Source organism: Neoarius graeffei, chromosome 7 (assembly GCF_027579695.1).
Source record: "Neoarius graeffei isolate fNeoGra1 chromosome 7, fNeoGra1.pri, whole genome shotgun sequence".
Taxonomy (NCBI): Eukaryota; Metazoa; Chordata; class Actinopteri; order Siluriformes; family Ariidae; genus Neoarius; species Neoarius graeffei.
In genome coordinates this window covers 71,374,392-71,392,354 of record NC_083575.1, presented here as the reverse complement: position 1 = coordinate 71,392,354, position 17,963 = coordinate 71,374,392, and positions in this window count along the sequence as shown.

Sequence of the window (17,963 nt, the reverse complement as noted above, 5' to 3'; positions counted from 1 at the left end):
TCAAACAAATGAACACAAAGTACACGAACAGTGGTTGCTGAAGATGAATGAATATTTTTTGACTCTAATAACCTTCAATTTAAAAAAAAAAAGCACCATCTTTTTAACACTAGATTTTTTTTTTTGACCATGAGAGCGATATATAAAATTAGGCCTCATATGATTCATTGAATAGCCTTTATAAGAGACGATATTAATTCCTTAAATGGTTTTTACCACCTTTTATATATGAATTTTAAACTATTAAAATTTTAAATATACTCTCATACAGTTTAAATGAATAATAATGGCTATAATTGGTATAAAAAGTCTCTACAGGTTTTTCTTCTGCCAGCTTGTCTCACTTGTGTGCGGGGTTGCTGCCACGCGACCTTGACATGTCCTATTATTTGGAGCATAGTTTTATGCTGGATGCCCTTCCTGTCATAACCCTCTCATTTTCCGGGCTTAGAACTAGCACCAAATGGTGGCTGGGTTCCCAGACAACCAACCATTCACACCTATGGGCAATTTAGAGTCACCAGTAGGGGAAACCGGAGCACCCAGAGGAAACCCACGCGGACACGGGGAGAACATGCAAACTCCGCACAGAAAGGCCCTCGCCAGCCATGGGGCTCGAACCCGGACCTTCTTGCTGTGAGGTGACAGTGTTGACCACTACGCCACCGTGCCGCCCATGTTAAAATGGCATGTTTCTCATCTCATCTCATTATCTCTAGCCGCTTTATCCTTCTACAGGGTCGCAGGCAAGCTGGAGCCTATCCCAGCTGACTACGGGCGAAAGGCGGGGTACACCCTGGACAAGTCGCCAGGTCATCACAGGGCTGACACATAGACACAGACAACCATTCACACTCACATTCACACCTACGGTCAATTTAGAGTCACCAGTTAACCTAACCTGCATGTCTTTGGACTGTGGGGGAAACCGGAGCACCCGGAGGAAACCCACGCGGACACGGAGAGAACATGCAAACTCCACACAGAAAGGCCCTCGCCGGCCACAGGGCTCGAACCCGGACCTTCTTGCTGTGAGGCGACAGCGCTAACCACTACACCACCGTGCCGCCCTGGCATGTTTTTATGATGTAAAAATGAAACAAAGTGCAACCATGTCAGAACCTTTTTCACTTTTATTGTGAAACTGCAACAAATAAAAATCAAGTGACAAACAACCAGAAATGTTTTAAAGAAAAAGAAGGAAAAAAACTATCCAGTACCTAGCTTGCATATGTTTGCACACCCTTTAGAACAGCATTTATAAATGTGGCAGAGTTCAGAATCAACCAGTCACATGCAAACACATGCAAATATGAATCCACCTTTGCATATGTTCCTATAGGATTTGCGTGACATCATTTTAATAACATCCAACTGGAAAAGCCGTAGGGCACAAAGTGCTTACAAAGCAGGTACAAAAATCTCAACGTTGAAAAATACCAAATAGGAGAGGGTTACAAAAAATTTCCAAGGCATTGGATATACCATGGAAGACTGTAAAGATGATCAACAAGTAGAGAAAATATGGTATTTATGAAGAACAGGACGGCCCTTTAAAATGGATGAGAAGACCAGGAGAAAACTGGTCAGGGAGGCTGACAACACCCCAAAAAAAATTGCAGAAATTTCTGTCAAGTACTGATTGCTCCCTACATGTGACAACAATCTCCCAAATTCTTCCTGTGTGGCCTACAGGGTTGGGTGGCAAGATGGAAACCATTAAAGTAAGTAAATAAAATAAATCCAAAGCCGGATAAAGTTTGCCAAAAAAATAAAAGCATCCAATCTCTCAGACCCATGTGGAATAATGTATTATGGTCTGACGAGACCAATGTAGAACTTTTTGACTAGAACCCCTTTGGACACAAGGAAAAATGCTATGGAACTTCATGTGTACACATTATGTCCGAAGGGGATAACACCAAAAGACACATTTTTGTGCAAAAAAACAAAGTGGCAGACCAAAAGAACACCAGCATCATGCCTGGGGCTGCTTTTCTTCAGGTGGGACTTGGAGCTTCAATAAAGATAGAGGGAATAATTTATAGCTCCAAATATCAGTCAGGCTTGGTGCAGAACTTTAAGGCTTCTGCTAAAACACTGGAGATGAAGAAAAATTTCACCTGGCAGAATGATGACGACCTGGCGCGCATGTCCAAATCAACAAAGGAATGACTTCACCAAAACAGGATCAAGGTTTTGGAATGGCCCAGCCAGAGTGCAGATCTAAATTCAATGCCAAATCTGTGGGGTGACCTGATGAGGGCTGTGCACAGGAGATGCCCAGCCAATATGGCGGAGTTAGAATGCGTTTGCAAGGAAGAATCAGTAGCAAAAATATTGCTGTCATGATGTGCCAAACTGAGTGACCCTGACCCCAAAAGATTGAATACTGTGATAAAATCAACTATTAGTTTAGGGGTGTACACACTTATGCAACCAGGTGATTGTACTTTTTATTTTTCCATTGTATTCCCCTAAAATGACTATTGTTTTTCAGTTTAATGTACATGTTGCATTTTCACAATAAAGGTGTAAAACGGTGCTGACATAATTGATTTTGGTTTCATCACAAAAACCTGCCAGGAGTGTGTAGACTTTTTATATCCTATGTATTGTAATATATATAATTTACATAGCATTATTATTATTATAACACCAATAATAATAATAATAATGATTGATAAACAGTAGTGCTGTCAAGCGATTAAAATATTTAATCGCGATTAATGTCGCGACTGTCATAGTTAACTCGCGATTAATCGCAATTTAATCGCACATTTTTGTCACATGAAAAACCATTGTAATTCTCTTATCAGCATAAAAATGTGAATGGGCTTGTTTTGTACCAATGTTTTTTTTTTTATTGCAAAGCATAACACGTCTTGACACAGCCACTGCAAAATGAAACCTAAGCCGAGCACCGGCGCGGGGCTAGCAAGAGAACCATGAGTGAAGTGATCTACTGCTTGAGTTAGTCTACAACTCTAATCAGAGAGACAGGTTACACAGTGACGGTAGGCTTGACATGCTTGATTATAATATAAAGTACACTATTATATTAACTTTAAGTTGTTCGTTGATAAATATTGCATTGAATCTGATCTTTACTGTTTCAGCTCACTTAACACATTTTGTACTTTTACACTTTCTGCCTGTTGATGCGTCGCACTGTCCAATCAGAGGCGGCCAAATTTGCATATTACAGGAAGGATTTCTGGGATAGCATTGAGTTTACAGTTCAGAGGGATCTGGCTTCTTTAGACGCTGTCTTCTTAAAACTGAATAAATATTTAAAAAGAGCCAAATGAGCCAGTCTTTTGAACGGCTCTTTTCAAAGAACGGATCACAAAGATGCGGATCCCATCAAAGAGCCATAAATCCCATCTCTACTAGCGCGCCCTGCCCGCGCTGGTTCTTTGGGGGGGAAGGAGGGCAGAGGACTCTGGCTGTGCAGGGCGTGGCATTACAGTCTAGCTGCAATCGGTTTTCTAAGCAAAGTCTCTGTTCCAAGTTCCTGGCAGTTTCAAAAGCTTATGAAAAACCTACATCATGTCACAGAGCGTTAATCTCGTGATAAAAAAATTATCGCCGTTAAAATTGAGTCAAGTTAACGCGTTAATAACGCGACATTTTTGAGAGCACTAATAAACAGTTATCTGCCTCAGGCTCAGTGAAATATTGAAGAATAATTGAGATGAAGTCAAGGTTATTTTTTTAAACAATGTTGGCTGGTGTTCAGTGGGATATCAGATATATTCCATTCAGCTAGCATGATATCGAACGAGTCGAAGACAAGTAGCTGAATGGAATATAATCTGATAGACCACCAAAAAAAAAGCATTATTATACACTCTCTTCTAGTGTTTTGATGTCTGTTGGTATGTTTTTCCTCTTGTAAACAGAGGGGAACCGTCAGGGCCTTCTAATCCTTCAGAGAAGGCCCAAACATATCAGCATTTCAAATGTTATATTTAATTTCTTTCATTCTTTCATAATTTCATTATAATTATTCTCTTCTAATGTTAATTTGGCCTTATTTTCTATCAAATTTGCTTCAGAAATGAAAGGGTTACTGTCCTGAAAACATTAAAATTGAGTTATCCAATGATTTTTGTTTGTTGTCTCTAGACTGAGAAGAGTTTAGAGCCGGTTCACTCATTGGTTAGGACTTCATTGCTGGGACAGAAGGCCATGGCAGTGTATGTTTATGTAGGAAGTGACTGATTGGTTAATTAATCAATCAGATTTTGATTGATCATGGGAGGAACCAAAAATTTATCGCCCTAAGCCTTCTCAAGGGCCAACGCTAGCTTAACCGCAACTCGGTGCTGTCAGCGCAGCAGTGAAGTCACCTTCCAGCCGGTGTAGCATTCATCAGTAGTGTTAGCGAATGCTAATAAAGCGGTCAAGCCAGTGCTATCGAGAGAAAGTAGCACAGACTAACGACTGAGAAACTAAGATTTCTGTCTCCAGACTCTTCTTCCATACATGCTTGCTACAATATTTTTTTACTCTTACTTAAGTATTCATTTCCCTCTGTAATGTTACTTTTAAAATCAACATCAACAACTACACACAATGGAGCGACCTGGCAGCCTGCTGCTAATCCATTGCAAAATTCTTTGCCCTGTTGCTTTTTTTTTTGTGTCTGGCTAAGGTTTGGCTGAGCTGATAGTAACGGTTCGCCACTGCCTGTAAAATGCGTGACGAATATCTAATGACGGTAGCCTTTGGGGTGTTCAACATGTCTTTAGTTTCAGTTTTCAGTTTATTTATTTTGTGCTCAATTATAGCATAGCTAATCCTAGCACTGCGTTAGCCGAGCCTTTCTCTTTCCTAGCAAACAAAGAGATGGTTCTGCGCATGCGCAACAGAAACATATTGAATATTCGCATCAGCTCTGATGTGTGATGTCATGTTGTCTTGATAACATGCAATATCGAAAACCATTCTCTATTGGGTAGAGTGACATAATACATGTAGGATAAGCGATATGCTAACAATACTGCGTGCTGTTGAACCAAATTAATGAAACCCACTAGAAGGGAATAGAATACATGTTTTTATTCCATCGGCAAAGTGTCTTCTATGTATAATAACCACCCATATTCACTGAGCCTGAGGCGGATAATTGTTTTAGTATAAATACACAGGTGATTTAAATAAAAATTTTTTTTCATATTTTATTTCAAACTTCAAAAGCAGCATGCAAATGTAATAAAGGGTGTGGTGCAGACTTGTGTCCCTTATCTATGCCGAATCACAAATTCTTTATATTTTGTTTTGAAACAGATTTTAAAAAATTGCAATTCCACCTTACCTTTGAATAGTCTTAGACCAAACGTAGTAGTATCTTTAGTGCTTTTAGTAACAGCATTTTCTTTTATCATTTGTAATTTTTCCTCACTTATGGTGCAAAGCTACTGGCCACCATTTTGCTGAGTTGCTGGAGGTGATTATTGAAAAATAGTCAGAATTTCTCAGCCAATCAGTGCGTGATTTTCAATAATTGTCTCTGTATTATTATTATTATTATTATTATTATACAGTTTTGCACACGGGCGGCACGGTGGTGTAGTGGTTAGCGCTGTCACCTCACAGCAAGAAGGTCCTGGGTTCGAGTCCCGGGGCCGGCGAGGGCCTTTCTGTGTGGAGTTTGCATGTTCTCCCCGTGTCCGCGTGGGTTTCCTCCGGGTGCTCCGGTTTCCCCCACAGTCCAAAGACATGCAGGTTAGGTTAACTGGTGACTCTAAATTGAGCGTAGGTGTGAATGTGAGTGTGAATGGTTGTCTGTGTCTATGTGTCAGCCCTGTGATGACCTGGCGACTTGTCCAGGGTGTACCCCGCCTTTCGCCCGTAGTCAGCTGGGATAGGCTCCAGCTTGCCTGCGACCCTGTAGAAGGATAAAGCGGCTACAGATAATGAGATGAGATGAGTTTTGCACACATCAGATTTGCATGTATAATTTGAGTCCTCTATAGGCATGTTGTAATGTAGCCTATTTCACTGGAATAAATCACACTGTAGTACTGAAAGGGTATTTTAATATCTGCGACAGTGCTATTAAAGACATTTTCAAAAATTACTGCGCTGCTTTCTTATATACCATCACCAGCTGTTCCACACTTTTTAGTGAGCCTATTGATGGCTGAATTTTTAAATTCTTTACACTGTGACGGTCACCTCATCCTCAGCTCTAGATTTTGAATAATGTGTCCATCAACCGTAACAAATACTCATACAGCTGAGTAAATCCTTCCAGATCGGCTTCCTCAGCAGCTGCTCCCCGGCTTGATCGGACCTCTGCTGGACATCATCATGAATCAGACATTTATTCCACAAAAATCCCTGCAGTGTTTGTGCATTTGTCTATGTATGGATCTGTCTATCTATATTTATTTACACACACACACACACACACACACACACAGACAGAGAGAGTGCCCTCCACAATTATTGGCAACTCTTGTAAAGATTGGTAAAAAGGGTTAGAAAAAATCCATGTCTTTGTTGAAAATAATTGTTTCTTGATGAGGGATTTGTTTTTCTCTGAATAAATTTGTCAATTAAAGGTGTTTTTTTTTTTTTTAAATCCCCTGCTGGCTGAAAGGCCCGAAGTGGGATTATGTATGTCATGGTGATTTCCGCCCGTCCCTCCCTCCCAGGAAGGGTACTCACCTTCTGAAATCAACTCATCTCATTTTGGAGGAATTTCATGAAACTTGACGAGGCATTGTTATATGTCAGTAGTACCAATATTGTTATTTTGTTCAATTCAGTCGCATTTTACCAGAGTTGCAGCCCTTGATTAACAGCTTTGTACTTTGACAATTTCATGAAGGTGTGCTCGCCTTCTGACATCAACTCCTCTCACAATTTTTGGACGAATTTCTCGAAGCTTGGTAAAAGGCCTTGTTGTATGACGGTAATACGCATATTGCGATTTAATTTCGTTTGTGAAAATTTTCCCAGAGTTTTGACCCTCAATTAAATAACTTGTACTTTGGCAGTTTCATGAGAGCGTACGTTCTTCTGAAATCAACTCCTCTCACAATTTGTGGAGGAATTTCACCAAACTTGGCAGGAGGCTTTGTTATATGACAGTTATACGCATATTGAAATTTTGGTTAATTTGGGCAAATTTTCCCAGAGTTATGCCCTTGATTATTAATAAACTTGTACTTTGGCAATTTCATCAAGGTGTGCTCGCTTTCTGAAATCAACTTCCCTCACAATTTTTGGAGGAATTTCATGTAATTTGGCAAAAAGTTTTTTTTTTTTTTAATCCCCCGCTGTCTGAAAGGCCCGAAGGGGGATTATGTCGTGGCGATGCCTGTCCATCCCGTGAAGGACGCTCACCTTCTGAAATCAACTCCTCTCACAATTTTTGGAGGAATTTCATGAAACTTGACAGGATTCTTTGTTATATGCCGGTAATACGCATATTGCAATTTCGTTCAACTGAGTCACATTTTACCAGAGTTATGGCATAGTTGCCAGCGGGGGATATTGTGCTCTCGGAGCACTTTTGTCTCATTTTTTTTCAGTGTGAGATGAAGCAATTTCACCAGAAGGTGGATTTGCACCCCCCCCCCCCCCCCCCCCCCAAACGCTTTTAACTAATCTTTAAAAGGGGTGCCAGTAATTGTGGTGGGCACTGTATAGTGTGTGAGAGACTCCTTCACCATGCTCAGACCTGGGAAGTACTGTATTATTGTACTGTTATGTATCTGATCTTGTGTTTTGTCCAGTGGCGGCTCCTGAATTTTTTTTCGGGGGGGCAATTTTCCCCCGTTATGTCTACACGGACCATAAATGTCCACAAGACTGAAGTAAATTGACCTAGGTAGCAAGTCAACTGTTCTCCAGAATGTTCTGTAAATAGATTTTGTACTTCAAACTCCATGACCAGCAAGAATTTTACAGACTGTGCAACTTAAGGACAAACAGGAAAGTGCACTTACTGTAACAAAACATTGTAAATAGTTGGCTAACATAACAATAGTAGTTGAATAAATAGATGAGTGGATCTTTAGATCTTGCAATTACTGGTATTTACCAAGGATATTACCAAAGTGCTAACTCTCAGAGCAAAGTGTGGCAAATATAAAAATCATACATGTCAACCTATATGGAATGTCCGTATTTTATACGGATTTGATTCAATAAACATAGTATACGGGCGTATAAATAAAGTTATACGGATTCTTTAAAAAAAACTTCAATATTTATTTAGAGCTATAATCAATTCCCACGACAGCCAGTAAAGAGTCTTATGAAATCGCGCGTTATCTTGTGGTAGCGAGACTTCGTTCCACTTTTGATCATGCGCACACCGCATTGCGAGAATCCCGCCAATCCAGAAGTCATAGACATATAAACATAGACGCCGCCTTCTGCGTAGAATCATACGTCATCCTCGCTGCCATATTGGATGTGGCAAAGTGGCGGTTCTGAGAATAAAGATGCCTCATTCATGTGCTGCGTTTAACTGTACCAACAGGTTTGCCGTCCAAACGAGATCACATGGGATTACCTTTCACAGGTGAGACTGGAAAAATACTTTTCATTGTATTTGGTCATTATAACGTAATTTTACGAACAGATTTTCCTGACTTTGTGGCTAATATGAAGTCTCGCACATAATAGCCACTCGGTGAAACCTGTCTCCAAACAACGAAGTATTTCCTTCGTAACTACGCTGATAACACTTTGTGTTTTTGTCAAACATTGGAGCTTTGTATTCATTCTGAAGGTTTATTGTTATTAATATTGAATAAAAAGTAACTTGGATATATCATTGTTAATTATCATTCAAATTTTAGGTAAATTATTTTAATTTGCATCTTATACGGATTTTATAAGGGAAATACGGATTTTGGAGGTTGGTTATACAGGTTTGATTGACCAAAGGTTGACATGTATGAAAAATGCACATTGAAAACATCAAAAGTGAACGGATTCTGTGACTGTGTGTGTGTGTGTGTGTGTGTGTGTGTGTGTGTGTGTGTGTGTGTGTGTGTGTGTGTGACGAAGTCAACCAAACCCAGAAAAACACCACGGTGACTGGAGCCCTCAGTTTCGTCTTTGCCTCGTAGAGCTAACTCGAACACTCCACAAAATTTCACGCATTGGATGAGCCGGTTTAATATGTGCCTGTTCTTGCTCACCTCATCGTTGTGGCGGTGAACTGCTAGCCTGTAGCCCTCATCCGGCTGTGTAGCGACGTTCACTCTCCCAAAAGCCGAAAATTTCACGCAGCTGCCCATGTGAATCTTTGATGACTCATGTTTTTCTTATTTTCTCTGACAAATGATGCATGTCCGAAACTCCAGTGACCGTCCAAGCAGTGTTTGTCCATGGAGCCACCTCCAGGGTGGAAAAGTAAGCAGGGGGAGCAGAAAACCGCTGAGGCGTCCTCGCAGCCAGCTCACCAGGATTTGTGCTGGGACCATGTTGAAGTAAAACCTCGAGTATATGATTTCCCCCCCTTGTCGAAATTTGTTTTATGTTTAGATTTGGTCGAGGGGGTCCAGCTTGTTTTGTTGCCAATTTCGCTCGATTTGATCGCTGACTAAATGGAACTTCTTTTAAGGACTGTACTGAATTGCTTTCCGCATCCATCTCACCTCAGAAACTGAGCGGATCGAATGCAACTTTGCCGCGCTTCGCAGTGACGTAAGCACGTTAGGGCAAGCCCCCCCGGAACCCATAGAGATTGCATTGAAGTGTCAGTCAGGAGAAAAAATATATATTAACATGGGACTCTATCAGTGAACTCTTGGGCAATTTTCAGCGTGACTGAAATCGCCCCAAAAGGGGCGGTACTCTAGAAGCAAGACCACCCTGATAGGACAATGATACCCAGAGACAGATTAAAACAGCCTCGAGCAGCGCTGGTGAAAGTTTGTTTTAAAAAAAGAAAAAAAACTTTTTTTTTTTCGTTTTGGCAGTGCGTCGCCCAATCGCCCTTATGCACCAGCCGCCCTTGGTTTTGTCCTTAACCTAATGTTTTGTAATTTTAATTTGTATTGTAAAACATTTTACTCTACGTCTGTAATCCTATAGTGATGACTTTTTGACATCAGACAGCTTCAAGGAGTTGATCTAAACTCAACAAATTTAAACTTGAACAGATGAGACAGTATGAGTGCAACCTGATACTCGTGACTCTTACCTGTCTGCTCCTGCTGTGTACACCATGTACATGTATTAATGAAGGCAGTAGCATTCATCAGTAATTATCATGCTACTTACTGTAACATTTCAGAGATGAGGATTATAGCTGTTCTTGGTTCACATCAGCTATTGGTTTCCCATGTTCCTAGAGGTTAAAAAAAATCCACCAGAAATGCTAAAATTAGTGTCGGACATTTGTACTTCTATACTTTTCGTGTCGATCTGAATGAAGAATTTGATGCATTACAGCTTTTACCCGAGTATTAATGTACATTTTGAGTCATTGCACTTTGAGAATTTTTTTACTTTTGCCACTTCTGACCAAGCTAGTAGTAAATAGCAGAACCATATTCACATTTGTACCCTGAATGGTGTATACATAGTTTTCACTGACGTCACGGCATTCCGGGGAAAGCCCTCCAGCCGCCATCTTGTGGGTCAAACAAAATGGACCATCGCCATTACCGGCTACGTTATCTCGGACGAATTTATGAAGTTATATAGTCAGTTTTCTAAAATAAAGATCAATGTCGGCAAAATCAAGCAAACAGGAGTATATAGATACATTAGACGACATCTCACGACAACAGTATGCAGCCAAACTGGCCTTGAATTGACCCCTACGAAGTGGACAAAGATGCATTTTCAAGTGACTATGCAGGGCTGCCAAAGCCTGAAACTGCCAAAGCCTGCTCCAAAGCCTGAAACTGACTTCATCAAACTTAAGGCTGTCTAATATATACAACTTTATATATTCTACAGCGCGCCTTTTGGCGGATGCCGCCTTTTTCACGCCTGAATCGCGCAGATCCGATTTTTTTTTTTTTAGGGGGGGCGTTAGAGTGTCTGATTATAATTTCAAAGTAAATTCTGTATTAAAATTACTAAATAAGCAAATCCGTTACAGTCCATGAAACATAGGAAGTATAAGGATGAGAAAAAAAACAGTTTAAATTGGAAAGCTGCGCACATTTGCGCACGGGCTGCGCAAATGTGCGCAGCTTTCCGATTTAAACTGTTTTTTTTCTCATCCTTATACTTCCTGTTTCATGGACTGTAACGGATTTGCTTATTTAGTAATTTTAATACAGAATTTACTTTGAAATTATAATCAGACACGCCAACGCCCCCCCTAAAAAAAAAATCGGATCTGCACGATTCAGCCGTGAAAAAGGCAGCATCCGCCAAAAGGCGCGCTGTTTGCATCCCTGGTTGATTAAACACAAATCAAATCATACAGAATAGACCTAAAATGTTTTTCAAAAATGACCCTTGCGTGAGTGAAGTGACAAGTGTCAAATAGAAATGTGACAAACGAGCGATATTAAGTGTACATTACAATGTAAACGTACACTCAGCGGTTCCAGTTAGGCATTCTCCAGAGATTGTTTACATGATGTTTTGGTTTCCAAAAACAAACTTAAACACAATTGATTGTTTATTTAAACAACTTGCCACTTATAAAATGATCGGAGCAGACTTTGCTGTGTTTGGAAGGCTGATAATCCTTGCGGTTGATTCTCGCAAGCCATAGATTTCTCCTTTGTATGCTGAGTTTCTTTGTTTGCTCGCCTTCGTGCTCCCGTACAGTGGGAATTCCATAAAAGCTCCGCTTGACGTCATCTGACCTATTACGACAGCCGTGAATAGGTGTGCACCATGGCTAGCTTTAAATAGCCTGCTTGGGTTCTTTTGAAGACTTTGTACTCGCGCGTTACAATGTGTGCTCAGTGACCCGTACGGTAAGCTTGACCCACAAGATGGCCGCCACTAGGGAATCCCCGACTCTGTGACATCATGTGCAAACTATGTATAGGAAAGGAAAAGAGTCATGTCCATTTATTAGTGTGCAAATTGGTGTAAAGCTACACTGACAAAGGTAAAGGAAAGCTCGGACAGGAGTGCTGCATTCATGGGTGAAAATTACACAGAACATTTGCACACAGGTTCTTCATGAACATTCACAATGGGAAGACACAAAGGGTTTTACAGCAACACACTACAGGTCACTACAGTCGTTCACCGCTGTGAAGCTTCATAGACAGAGATTATGTACAATGTTAAATTGTTGTCTGTTGTTTTTTGACATTTGGTCCAATGTAAATGATCAGGTCTTAATTACTTATCAAGTAGTAATTAATATAATTGTGTACAGATGTTTTCCTCCTCACAGCCTGCAGATCCTCAGCTTTGACACCAGTCAGCTCCACTTATGTCTATATGATTGTAACCGGTAATTAGCAGCCTGAGGTCTGACTTTTAGTTAGAGGTTTTATCAAGCTATATTTTGACGTTTTAAGAGTTTACCAGCTGTGAGCATGGTTTTAAAAGCACTCCATCCAGTGTTTACTATCCCCCTTCTCCAGTTTATTGCACTGCGGTACCATGTGGTTAAAAAACCCTGAGGTTTCTCAAGACTAAGCTCTCATGAGGACAGAAGAGCCATGAGATTTACGTCAAACTGATCATAATTTCCTATGAGTAGTGTTCGTTCTCTTCCTCCAAGAACAGTATAGTGAGATGAAGTAGGGTACTAATCACGAAAAGCCATTCATTCATTCATTCATCCATGTTTTCAGATTATCTGTTGCATCACAGGAAATAACGATTAGTGGCAGTCCTCTATGTACAGTATTAGATTGTTGGCAATGCAGTTGGTCAGCAGTACAAAAATATTGTGATAATGTGAAACAAAAACTACCACCCAAAGTATTTAAAATGAGGATAAGGAATGGAAGCAAAAATACCTTTGAATTATAAGGTGCTATCTGACAATTTTGCGATTTAACATATCGAAGGTATAATAATTAAGATCTAATTCACAAATTCCTAATTAAAGCAACTATTTCTGGTGGAAAATTTTTCAACATGGATTCATTGGCAGGCCAATGACACATTTCTAACTAATTGGGAGGAAACATAGAACCTTCAAAGTCCTATAAGATCTTGAAATGTATCCAATAAAGCCCTCAAAATTAGAGGTGTGCATGAGGAGCAGGATCCCATGGGACCCAACAAAAAATTGTCTGAAGTGATGCTCATAAGTCAGAAAGGCCATGCTCATTAACATGAGTGTGTTGGACACAACAGGATTGCTTGCGCTGCATGACACTGGAGTGGGTAAGATTGGTCAGAATTCCTGGTAGAGAGGGTACGATCTGTTACAGTTCCTTTGGGAGTGAGTGGGATTGTTCAAAATTCCTTCTGGAGGGGCAGAATTGGTCACAATTTCTTTTGGAAGGTATGAGATCAGATGACATTCCCATTAGTAGGATTAGTCAGAATTCCTTTGGCACCAGACAGGACAGGTCAGAATTTTTGCGATAGCAGGCAGGGTCAGTCAATTCTCTCTTGGGAGTGGTGGGATCGGTCACAAATCCTTCAGGAGTGGGCAGGAATGGTCAGAATTATTTCAGGAGTAAACAGGATTGGTCAGAATTTGTTCTGCAGCAAGTGGTTGGGATTGGTCAGATTTCCATCGGAAGTGAGCAGGAATTCTTTTGGAAGTAGGTAAAATTGGTTCGGATTCCTTCTGCAGTGAATGGGATTGGTCAGAATTCCTTTGAGAGTGAGCAGAAGCTCCTCTGCAGATTTTTCTCTGCTGTGGGTGGGATTGGTCTGAATTCCTTTGGGAATGGGCAAGATCAGTCAGAATTCCTTTGGCAGCAGGCAGGGTGTGTCAGAATTCTTTCGGGAGCAGGTGGGATTGGTCAAGTCCTTTGGGAGTGGCAAAATCGGTCACAATTGCTTTTGGAGTGGGTGTACACTCAGAAAATAAAGGAAATTATTGTACCTTTAGGGGTACAATGGCTTGTCACCAGGGCAGTACCCTCTAAGGTACTTTTTGTACTATTTATATACAGATTGGGAACATGTATGTACCTTTTTGGCCCTAAAAAGGTACTGTACATATAGCTACCTTGAAGTCCAATAATGAGCCCTAGGGGGTATATTAGTGTAGATTGTACCTTGGGGGACGGAAATGGGCTCCTACTGTACCCTTATTTCTGACAGTGTAGAAGTCAGAATTCTTTTGGGAGTCAATGGGATTGGTCAGAATTCCTTCAGTAGTGGGTAGGATTAGATAGAATTTCTTTGAGGGTGGGCAGGGTGAGTCCGAATTCTTTCGGGCACGAGTTAAATCGGTCACAATTCCTTTAGGTCGGGCTGGATCAGTCTGAATTAATTCGAGAATGGACAGGATCGGTCAGAAGTCTTTAATGAGTGGGCTTGTAGGTCAAACTTCCTTGGGCAGAATTGGGAATAAAAAAAAATATTCCTGTGCACACCTCTACTACTGATTGCATTAACAGTATATTTAAAAAAGAGACATTTAGAAAAAGATTAGTCATTTTCCCTTTAACAAAAATATACAGATAGACAATGTTTAATATACACTGTATATTAGACTGACCATAAAGAGAGCATGCACCATGGTTACCTGCCCCTTCTCAATGTGGTGTTTCTTTTCCCCACTACTGAAAACACGGGATAGAAGAGCAGGTGATGACTGTAATAAAGCGGTGATGCAGTGAACATGTCCAGGGTAACCATAAGTGGAAAACAGCTGGGAAGTGATTTGACATGGTTTCAGTGGGTTTTGAGTCCATATCTTGAAGAGCAATAGAGTGTGACAGCTGCTCTCTTGTATTTAGACAAATATGCCGCCTTTCCCAAATAATATTTATTTGCCGTCCAACAATATAAGTGCATCAGCAATCCTTTGGTATCTATCTGATACAAAGTCAGTGGGTCAGTGTCATATGTTGCCATCGCACAGTGATGTGGAAGAAACTACAAGCAAAACTTCGTGTTTCAAAGCAGAACTTACAACTTTTTTTTTTTTAACTCATTTAGTAAATCTTCACTAACACTTTGTCTGAAGGCCATGAGCATAATGATTATTTCATGGGATGCATAACTGCTGAATAAAACTTCTAGAAAAATGTACAAATGTATATGAAAAATTATTGGTCAGCTGTTCCAATAAATAATTTACTAATGTACGGCAGGCTAGTTAAGTGTACAACCCCAATTCCAAAAAAGTTGGGACGATGTGTAAAATGTAAATAAAAACAGAATGTAATGATTTGCAAATCTCATAAACCCATATGTTTTTCACAATAGAACATAAACAATATACTGTATCAAATGTTTCATCTGAGAAAATAGACCATTTTAAGAAAAATACGGTAATTTTGAATTTGATGTCAGCAACACGTCTCAGATAAATTGGGACAGGGTCATGTTTACTACTGTGTAGCATCCCCTCTTCTTTCAACAACACTGTAAATGTCTGGGAACTGAGGAGACCAGTCGCTGAAGTTTTGGGAGAGGAATGTTGTCCGATTCTAGCTGCTCAACAGTCCTGGGTCGTCTTTGTCGTATTTTTTGTTTCATGATGCGCCAAATGGTTTCAATTGGTGAAAGGTCTGGACTGCAGGCAGGCCAGTTTCAACACCTGTACTCTTCTACTACAAAGCCAAGCTGTTGTAATAGATGCAGTATGTGGTTTAGCATTGTGTTGCTGAAATACGCAAGGCCTTCCCGGAAAAAAGATTTTGTCTGGATGGGAGCATATGTTGCTCTAAAACCTGTATATACCTTTCAGCATTAATGATGCTTTCACAGATGTACAAGCTACCCATGTCATGTGTACTAATGCACCCTCATACCATCACAGCTGCTGGCTTTTGAACTGTGCACTAATAAGTTGGATGGTCCCTCTCCTCTTTAGCCTGGAGGACGTGGTGTCCATGATTTCTAGAAAGAATTTCAAATTTTGATTCATCAGACCACAGAACAGTTTTCCACTTTGTCTCAGTTCATTGCAGCGTTTCTGGATCATGCTCATATATGGCAGCTTCTTTGCATGAAGGAGCTTGAATCTGCATTTGTGGATGGCACGGCAATGTGTGTTCACAGACAGTGATTTCTTGAAGTGATTTCCATTACAGAATCGTGCCTGCTTTTAATGCAGTGTCGCCTGAGGGCCCGAAGATCACAGGCATCCAATATTGATTTTCGGCCTTGTCCCTCGCGCGCAGAGATTTCTCCAGATTCTCGGAATCTTTTGATTATATTATGTACTGTAGATAAGGAGATATTGAGTCTTCGCAGGGGCGGCACGGTGGTGTAGTGGTTAGCGCTGTCGCCTCACAGCAAGAAGGTCTGGGTTCGAGCCCCGTGGCCGGCGAGGGCCTTTCTGTGCGGAGTTTGCATGTTCTCCCTGTGGATTTCCTCCGGGTGCTCCGGTTTCCCCCACAGTCCAAAGACATGCAGGTTAGGTTAACTGGTGACTAAATTGACCGTAGGTGTGAATGTGAGTGTGAATGGTTGTCTGTGTCTATGTGTCAGCCCTGTGATGACCTGGCGACTTGTCCAGGGTGTACCCCGCCTTTCGCCCGTAGTCAGCTGGGATAGGCTCCAGCTTGCCTGCGACCCTGTAGAAGGATAAAGCGGCTAGAGATGATGAGATGAGTCTTTGCAATTTTACATTGAGGAAGATTATTCTGAAATTGTTCCACAATTGGTAGTTTTTTGCAGATTGGTGAACCTCTGCCCATCTTTACTTCTGAGAGACTCTGCCTCTCTAAGATGCTCTTTTTAGACCCAATCATGCTACTGACCTGTTGCCAATTAACCTTATTAGTTGCAAAATGTTCCTCCAGCTGTTTCTTTTTAGTACCACCTACTTTCCAGACTTTTGTTGCTCCGTCTCAACTTTTTTTTTTGAGACGTGTTCCTGCCATCAAATTCAAAATGAGCTAATATTTTTCATGAAATGTCTCAATTTAAGCGTTTGATAATGTTGTCTATGTTCTATTGTGGGGAAAAAAATACGGTTTTATGAGATTTACAAATCTCTGCTTTTATTTACATTTTACACAGCATCCCAACTTTTTTCAAATTGAGGTTGTATTAATACAGCCTGTGGAAAACGAATTAATATTTGAATGTGTTTGGTGAACTCTTCAGCTATTGGCTGTGTTCTGTCCTTGCATCTCGCAGAAAGTATCATAGAAGTCTCAAAGCCTGAATGTTTGATTGTTCATGCATGCTAATTAATCTGCCTATTTAAAAACCATTCATCCATCAACCAGATTGTGCCTTGGTCAACGTGTGTAGTGCAGCAGGTGGTGGGAGTTGGAAAAATAACGCTGTAGTTAAAACATCGTTGTGCACTGCACCACCATGACAGAACACAATATCTTGTCTGTCAAGCAAATATAATTTACAACAACAAAAGTCTGGTGGCGAAATCTGCTTATCTTGTGCGACGGCCTTATCCACTCTGATGATGCTGATAGCCTTCTGGTAGTGTTACTGAAAATCTTCAGATTGTTTCCCCACCCATTGCCTAGCTACTATGAAAACGACATCCATCGTTTTTGAGTCTTGCTAGAGTTTTCAGATCAAGTTTCAGCCACATTCCTGTCAGAACATTTCATCAGTGGCTGAAGCGTAGGACAGAGCAGCTGAGACAAACTGAAGTGATTCATTAAATGAGTTATTTTAAAATATAAGTATCACATCATTGCCATTTCATAACCTTTACCGTCTTCTTTGCTCATTTTCACAAGGCAGTCAGATGACAGGCAGGAATAAGTCCCTTGATAACTCACTCAGCCTAACATCACATTTATGCCAACCCTAACATGATACGCATAATAAAATCTATTTACAATCTGTCTCTCTCATTTACATTTGTCTCATTTGTTCCTGCTTTAAAATTTCTCAAAGCATGAATAATAATGGAGGAAGATGATGATAATGATGCA